This window comes from Octodon degus, unplaced genomic scaffold, assembly GCF_000260255.1.
Source record: "Octodon degus isolate 3935 unplaced genomic scaffold, OctDeg1.0 scaffold00214, whole genome shotgun sequence".
In the NCBI taxonomy this organism is placed as follows: Eukaryota; Metazoa; Chordata; class Mammalia; order Rodentia; family Octodontidae; genus Octodon; species Octodon degus.
This window is the reverse complement of record NW_004524790.1, coordinates 1,668,352-1,677,451: the sequence shown is the minus strand read 5'-3', so window position 1 is coordinate 1,677,451 and position 9,100 is coordinate 1,668,352. Positions and strand designations below refer to the sequence as shown.

The 9,100-nt window shown below is 40.6% G+C and overlaps 1 long non-coding RNA gene across 1 annotated transcript in view; it reads left to right on the top strand.

The window, feature by feature from the left end:
* The window catches only part of LOC111813693, a 12,336-nt gene extending 8,164 nt beyond the window's left edge, over nt 1-4,172 (top strand). Inside the window, exon 3 of the long non-coding RNA XR_002818878.1 lies at nt 4,069-4,172. This is a non-coding gene — a long non-coding RNA (uncharacterized LOC111813693). The remainder of the gene's footprint in view (nt 1-4,068) is intronic.
* Nucleotides 4,173-9,100: the final 4,928 nt, after the last annotated feature.

The window sequence follows — 9,100 nt, the reverse complement described above, 5'->3', positions numbered from 1 at the left end:
GCATCTTGTACAGCAATTAACCACTAAGAAGAATAATAGCAGTGTATTATTTGTTGAAACTGTACTTTCGATTTGATTTGAAACTGTCTCATTGATATCTGTTTATCAATAAAACTTTGAAAAAAAATTAACACATTGCATACTGTCTTTATCCTAACTATCTTTTTTTAAAAAGATGTGTGTGTGTGTGTGTGTGTGTGTGTGTGTGTGTGGCCAGCTCAGCCCCCCAGGGGGGGGGGCTGGCTGGCATGTGGTGCTGGGAGATTGAACTGCGGTCCCTGTGCTTTTGCTAAGCTTGTTCTAAGTAGGTGCTTTAGACCACTGAGCCATCTCACCAGCCCCTATCCTAACTATCTTGTGTATACAATTTAGATTAATATTTTTTGAAGACCCCAAAAAAGTGAGTCTACAAAAGTCACACTGTGAAATAGCAAAGGACTACTGCGCATCGCAACCAAGAGGGTTTCATCTCAAGAATGCAGGGATGGTTCAATATACACAAATTTATAAATGTAATACACCACATCAACAGAGCCAAAGACAAAAATCACATGACCATCTCAATACATGCAGAAAAAGCTTTTGACAAAGTCCAGCACTCATTCATGATAAAAACCCTACAGAAAATCAGAATAGATGGTCTTTACCTCAACCTGATAAAAGCCATCTATGACAAACCAACAGCCAGGGTCATACTAAATGCACAAAATGGAAAGCCTTCAGTTTAAAATCAGGAACAAGACAAGGGTGCCCACTGAGACCACTCCTGTTCAGTGTAGTTGTGGAAACATTAGCCAGAGCAATTAGATAAGAGAAAGAAATAAAAGGAACAATAATTGGAAAGGAAGAAGTGAAATTATCATTATTTGCACATGACCTAATCTTCTACATAGAAAACTTCAAAACTCCACCAAGAAAGAGACTTGTAGATTTAATAACCAAATTCAGTATCATAGAAGGATACAAAATCAACACTTAAAAAATCAACGACATTCCTATGCACAAACAATGATTGCATCGTGAGAGAAATTTGAAACCATGCCTTTCACAATAATACCCACAAAAATAAAATACTAAGAATCTATCTCATGAAGGAAAACTTACACAGTGAAAATTATGGTACTCTGAAAAAAGATATTGAAGAGAATTTCAGAAAAAGGAAAGATATTCTTTGCTCCTGGATAGGAAGAACCAATGTTGTGGGGCTGGTGAGATGGCTCATTGGTCTAAAGCACCTACTTAGAACAAGCTCATCTAAGCAAAAGCACAGGGACCGCGGTTCAATCCCCAGCACCACATGCCAGCCAGCCCTGCCCCCTGGTGGGCTGAACTAGCCACACACACACACACACACACACACACACACACACACACACAAAATAAATAAATAAATAAATAAATAAATAAAGTTATATTAAAAAAAAAGAACCAACGTTGTGAAAATGACCATACTCCCAAAATTGTTATACAGATTCAATACAATTCCAGTTACAATATTATTAATATACCTCACAGATCTAGAAAAAAAAATCCCTAAATTTCATCAGGAATCAGAAGAGAACTAGAATAGCAAAAGTAATCCTGAACAGCAAAACAAATACAGGAGGCATCACAGTCCCTGACTTGAAACTATATTACAAAGCTACTGTGATAAAATTAGCATGGTACTTACATAAGAACAAACCTGAGAATAATAGAATAAATTAGAAGATGTAGACACAACTCCACACAATCAGCCACCTTATCTTTGACAAAGCAGCCAAACACATTCACTGGAAGAAAAATAGCCTTTTTAGTAAATGGTGCTGGACAAACTGGCTTTCCACATGTTAAAAGCTAAAATTAGACCCATGCCTATCACCATGTACAAAACTACAGTCAAAACGGATCAAAGGTTTAAATATTAAAACAGAAACACTAACTCTTCTACAGGAGAAAGTAGGTAGAAATCTTAACGACATAGGTGTAGGTCGAGTTCATGATCAAAATCAAAATTGCATGGAAAATAATTCAAAGAATCAACAATTGGGATCTCATCTTTTTGAAAAGTTTCTGCACATCAAAAGAAATCACCAATGGAGTAAAAAGAAAACCCAGGGCTGGGGAGATGGTTCAGTGGAATAAGCACTTTCCTGGCAAGCGCAATGGACTGAGTTCAATCCCTGGTTCCACCAAAAACGAAAACAAAAACAAAAAAAGAAAACTCAGGAATCTGAAGACAAAGAATAGCTGATTGTCCCTGAGACAAAGGACTCCTATCTACAGCATATAAAGAATTTAAAAAATCAGGCCTCCACAATTCAAAGAACCAAAAATGGACATCTGAGAGGAATATACACTTCAGAAATAAACAGGTACAAATGGCAAATGACTATATAAAAAAATTCAACATCATTGATCATTTAAGAGATGCAAATTAAAATGATCATGAGATTCCATCTTATGCCAGAAAGAATGGCTATCATCAAGAAGTCAACCAATAACAAATTCTGGAGAGGCTATGGGGAAAAAGGAACCCTTCTCCATTATTAGTGGGAGTGCAGACTTGTATAACCACTGTGGAACTCAGTGTGGTGTACCTCCAATAGCTAGGAGTGGAGGTCCCACTCATGCCAGATACTTCCCTCCTAGGTGTTTTTCCAAAAGGAGTAAAATCATTGTGCCTCAGTGCATCCATGTTTATAGCAGCACAATCTGTCATAGCTAAATCTTGGAAACAACCCAAATGCCCATCAACTGAGGAATGGGGAAAATAGATGTAGTAGTTTTACACAATGGAGTATTACTCAGCTATTAAAAGATAAATTTGAGGCTTCTGTAGATAAAGGGATGCAACTAGCAAAGACTATTGCAAAGGGACATAAATTAGGCCCACAGGTGTAAGCACTGTGTTGTCTTGCTAGTGTGAGAACCCAAGAGGGTAAACAAAATCTGAAAGGTACAATAAATTCTGTGAAAGAGAACGAATCTGTACAATGGGAATGAAAAGCTGGGATGAGGAAAAGGACAACAACAACAACAAAAAAGGGAAAAAGATATATCTGTTTATATATACAGTATAGTTTGGATAATTGTACTGCTCTTTTCTGCTGTTGTTGAATGGAGCAATTAATGCTTAATTTTTTTGTTTTTAATTTATTAAAACTTTTCCCCCAATTTTTCAGGTTTATATCTGCTAACCTAAACAACTAATTTGAAGATTACATTATGTAGTACAGTAACCATTGTTGAGCTCCTATTCTTACTTTGTTTAATGAAATTTTATATTATTTCTAGTTTTTAAAACCATTTGTCATTCTTTAAAAAATTGAAAAAAGAAAGGATTGGTGAAGATTTGGGCTGGAAATTCTTATCTACTGCCCATGCAAACATAAAATTGATAGTTTTGGAAAGCAATCTAGAAACCCTTAGTCAAATTAACATATCTGTTCTCTGATATTGTGAAAATACATTTTCAAGATGAGTTGCTCCAGAGACTCATTTATTTAGAAGAATGTTCTTGTTAGCATTGTTTATGGTGGCAGAATTGAGGGTAAAGTTGCCCATCTCAAAACAGGCAACAAATAAGTAAAACCGGTTGAGCGCACACTGTGGATCGGCAGTACATCGCTGTGTGGTGCTTTGTCACTTTATCAACCCTGAGACTTAGTACCTGACACCTGCAACTTAAAGGGAGAGAGATGTGTCTTGGTTCACAGCTTTAGTCCGTGGATGGCTGGTCCCAGAGCAGAAATAGAATGGCAGAGGGGTGTGGTGGAGGCAAATATGCTTAACCTATGGTAACCAGGGAGCAGATGGACAAGGGAGGACTTTGGACAAGAATATACCTTCCAGGTCAAGTAAGCCCTGTGTGTTAGTGTTCAATGGAGGAACAGATTATATATACATACATATATATATATATATATATATATATATATATAATATTTTATATTATGTATATACAATTGTGTAAGGCAGCGATGGCAAACCTTGCAGAGTTTGCCATGATGGCAAACAACATGCTACGACACACATGCCCTAGGTTTACCACCACTGGTATAAGTGATTTACGATGTTGGCTTACAGGATCAGAACTGGAAGAGTCCTACCAAATCAAAGAAAGAAGATTCAAAAAAAATGGCTGCTGTGCACTGGGGTGCTGGAGGATCATGTGGCAGCTGAAGGTCAATGTTGTGGAAGATCACTGCAGGTTTACTGAGGTGTGTCTGCCTTGGAAGGCTTGAGAACAATGCCCAAATGTAACACCAAACCCCGTATCGCTGACCTACCTCCTAACAGCATGGTAAGATACTGAAGTCATGAGTGGATGAATCTACCAATGAGAATAGCAGCCACAATCCATTTGTAAAAAGATGGTACAGAACCATCTTAAATATAAACCGTAATATCCTCTCCTTGCTCCTGAAAAGACTCACATCCATGTCATTATGTAAAATGTTTTTAATTCATCCATAAGAGTCTTGATAAAGCCTTGCTAACTCTAGCATTGCTAAAAAGGCCAACCCCAAAGTCTAAGTCTCCTCTGAGACTCAAGGCAAAACCTCTTATCGGCATGACCTTGTAAAAATCAAAAAAGAAAGTTAAACACTCTGAACATAATAATGGCACAGAATAAACATTACCATTCCAAAAGGCAGAAAGAGGGGAGAAAAGGAATCAGACCAAAGCCCAGCAGGTCAAACATGAAATTTTTTAGCTCTGTGTCTGGCAGCCAGGACGTGTGGTGGTGAGATGTCAACCCTAAAGGACTTGGAAGCCCCGGCCCTGCCCCTCCATGGCCTTTCTCTTGGGCTGGCTCTGCTCTCTGCTGGCAGCTTTCCTCAGCACTTTCCACATTTTGGCACTTTCAACTTCCTGGGGTCCCCACTGAATTTTCAGCATTACCCTCACAACCTCATGCAGAAGCTTCTCAGGGGCACACTGCCCAGCTTCCCAGGCCTTCCTGTGAAATCTGTGTGGAAGACCCCATGACTTGCATTCTGAAGCCCATAAAAACCAGCACCACACTGATGGTGCCAAGGTCTGCTGCCACTTTAGGCAGTAGCCCTGGATCATATCTGCAGAGGTGGACAAGTGCCTGGATGGCTGAGAACTGTGAAAGGAATTTCAGGGAACCAGCTCCCTAGGCAGGACTTCTGGACAGGAGACCCAGGGGCTCTTGCCCAAATGAAAGTTTTCTATGAAGCTGGATCTGACTAATTCTTTTCTTTTCTTTCTTTGGTACAGGGTCTTACTACGCAGTTCAGACTCATAGTGTTCCTCCTGTCTCAGCCTTTGCAGTGCTGGGAGTACAGGCATGTGCCACCACACCTGGTTTCAGTGGTTGGCATGGCATGGGACCCACATGGCCTGCAGTACTGAACATTGAATTCAGTTCCTTACACTTGCCAGGCAGGCACTTAGACCCCAGAGCTATCTCTCTAGCCCTGAGTCTTGCTAATTTTTGAGATGCCTTCAAGCTGTCTTTCTTTCTGGCCTGGTCCAAAGCACATGGCTTCTTTTATGAATCTTTATTTTATTATTATTTTTAATATGTTTAGTACAGGATCTCACTACACGGATCAAACTTGTAGTGCTCCTCATTTTCAGCCTCCCAAGCCCTGGGGTAATAGACGTGTGCCACCACGCTCAGTCTCTGTTGCTGTCTCAGCACGCCCCAGGGGTGGGGCCAGCACAGCATGCTGGGGATTGAACCCCGCTCCCTGCATATGCCTAAGGCAATGCTTTAATCTATTGAGCTATCTGGCTGGCCCTTGGCTTCTTTTTTAGTACTTTTTTTTTTTTTTTTTCCTCAACTATACTATCCTTTGCCCCAAACTTGTAGGCACCTCCTTTCTGGTATAAAACTTTGAACTTCTCCCTTCCTTCCTTCCTTCCTTCCTTCCTTCCTTCCTTCCTTCCTTTCTTTCTTTCTTTCTTTCTTTCTTTCTTTCTTTTTGCAGAACCGGGGATTGAGCTCAGGCCCTTGCGCTTGCCAGGCAAGCACTTATTCTACTGAGCCATCTTCCCGGCCCTTGAACTTTTCACATGGGAGTTTTGTCTCTAGTTTTCACAGTAGTGCTGGCTAGCAGCAGCTAGCAGCACCCATGCCTTAACCTGAGTGTAGGGATGCTTTGATACTTCCTCCACCAGATTAATTAGTTCCCTGCCTTAATCTTAGTCTCTCATGAAGTCTGAGGGCACAGGAAAAATATATATGAATTTTCTGCCAAAGAGTGACACCCATGGCCTTGAGTCCAACTGCCAATGACATCCTTGATCCCGGATGACATTCCCCTCCTGAGCCTGGCCCTCGCCATTCATGCTTCTGTCAGCCCCATGGCTTTCTTATTCCGGACCAGTGTCCCTCATCAGTCTCTGTGCATAGCAACCTAGACCTTCTCTAGGCTGCACCCCTAAAGCTTTGCAAGTTCTTCCTCCCAACAGGTTCCAGATACTTCTAAGCCATGTGGTCAGGTACAGGCACAGCATGGTCTCTTACTTCTGGTAACAAAATCTACTTCACTCTTTTTTTCTGGCCCCCAAAACACAATGCCCACATGTGCAGTCTAAAGGAGAAGGGTCTACTTTGGCTCATTGTTTTAGGCTACACTTTTTTTTTCTTAGTCTACAACTGGCTAGCTCCAGTGCAGAAACAGGATGGCAGAGGGATACAGTGGAGGAAAAGGCACCCAGCCTATGGTGACCAGAAAGCAGAGAGAAAAGAGAAGAATAAAGGGCACAAGTATACTCTTCCAGGTCATTTCCTTAGTGACCCATCTCCAACCAGCCCCACCTCGTAAAATTACATTCATCTGCCACACTAATTAGCAGATGAGTTTCCTGATGAGTGTAGTGCCTCTATGGTCCAACTACAATTCAAACTTTTGGGGCCGCCTTAGGTCTAAGGCATTATATAGAAGCAGCAACATGTCTAGATCCCAGCAATCTAGGACTAGAAGAAAGAGAAATGCCTCAGCTTCAATGAAACACCCACAAAAATGATGTACAGACTAAAGGACATACACCAGACATGCAAGAGTTGATGTCTTAGAGACAGAATTAAACATTAATGATCAGAAATGTGTAAAGTGCATAGTGCAGAATGGAGAAAAATGATTTTCTGAGGAAGTGACAGGCCCTTCCTCCTCTTCCTAGAAAATTTTTTGTTCCTGGATGCCAGACCTCTTTTGCTTTCATCAGAAGAGAAGTCCGAGTCAACAGGAGCTGACAGCTGACAGCTGGCTTATCTGCAGAACATGACTGTAAGGAAGATCTTTCTGGCAGGGCACACCCTACATGGTGCTTAGTAAGAGGAAATTGTAAAAAGCAAAGTTCGCACAATTTCTGTCCAAGGCACCTCTTGGAACACATTCTTGGGAAAGGACCTGGACAGATTGATTCAAACAAATCACTGTCTTGGAGGCAGATAGAGGAGGTTTTCTGAAGGAGAAAGTCCTGAAGCCTTTTTCTTCGTGGACATGTGCACTGTTGACAGAAAAAGAAAGTTCTAACAGGTATCAACCAAGGCAGAGGGAAGGGCACAGGAAGGCGAGTCCATGTGGTTTGTACATGGAGCTGAAACTGCCTCCGGGAGCCAGAGTGGAATTAAGCTTTCCAAAGAAGCCAGAGTGCTGCCCATGGCCCCTCCTGAGCCCTGCTGCAGGGGAATTGAAAGAGGAAGGGAGATCCCAATTATGCGGCTGCCCACAGACCACAAACCTCTAACTGGGACGGTAAACTTATTTCTGGTGGCCATCGAAGAAGGAGACATGTAAGCAGGGAATTTTAAGGCAGTGTGATGAATCCAGAAAGCTTAGGGGACTGTGGAAGCCCTGACAGTGCCTTCTGGATCAGGGAGGGTGTCTGATCCAGCAGTGGGAGCGGTTCTGTAGATGATGGGTGGGTGAATGAGTGGCCCCAGCACGGTGCTAGCGCACACAGATTGGGAAAGTGAAAGATCAAGGTTCTTTTTTAAAATTCATTTTAATGAGAAAAAAGATAAAATAGCAATGAAACAGTTTCAAAATAGGTTAGTAGGGCAGTTACAAGAATTAATAAACTGCATATTGTTGTCTTCATAGTAGTTATTCAGAGGACAAGATGTAGACATGATATCTTGTCTAAACAATATTAGTACAAGCCTTTCTTCTCAATGAACTAAAAGAAAGTAGCTGTATATCTAACTAACAATCTTGTGTATGCATATATACATATGTATTTTTCTTCCCACAACAAAACAGCATCTTATTTATACTTTTGCAAAGTTAGTACCATGTGACACAAGGTTGCCTAGTGACCAATAGCTGCCCTTAACCAGACAGGATGTTTATCTCAGGACTGAGGTAGCTTGTTTGCTTTAGGCACTGAGGTCCAGTCCCACCCTACACACTTTTGATCAATTTCCTAGCTTCCTTGGCTCCCAACATATCCACCTTTTTTGTTTTGTCTTGTCAGAGATGTGTGTTCTACTGCAGCTAGAGAAGCTGTATTTGGAGAAGTCTTTTTTTTTTTTTTTTTTTTTTTTCTTTCAGAACTGGGGGTTGAACTCAGGCCCTTCGCTTGCCAGGGAAGCACTTATTCCACTGAGCCATCTCCCCATGGAGAAGTCTTTAAAAGACCTTTTCACAAAATAGCTAGGATAGATATACAGCTACTTTCTCTTAATTCGATGAATAGAAAGATTTGTACCAATAGTGTTCGTGGACCACAGGATAATGTAACAGGATGTCATGTCTGCATCTTGTACCATGAATAACCACTAAGAAGACAACAATATGCAATGTATTAATTATTGAAACTGTCTTACTAATCAGCTTGGAAACTGTCTCATTGCTATTTGTTTCTCTATAAGATTTTAAAAAAAATAAAAGACCTTTTCATACTTGATGCCAGTCCAAAGATTGTAGGTACTTGAACTCAGCAAACTAACCCAATACAGACCATAATAATAGTGAGTTATCAGCACATCTGGTAATTGTCGGAAGTTTTTTTTTTTTTTTTTTTTTGCTTCTTCAAAACATTTATTAAATTAGAATCAAACTACACGTATTCTTTTTTTTTCTTTTCAAAGTTTTATTGATAAACATATAGCAATGAGACAGTTTCAAATCAAATC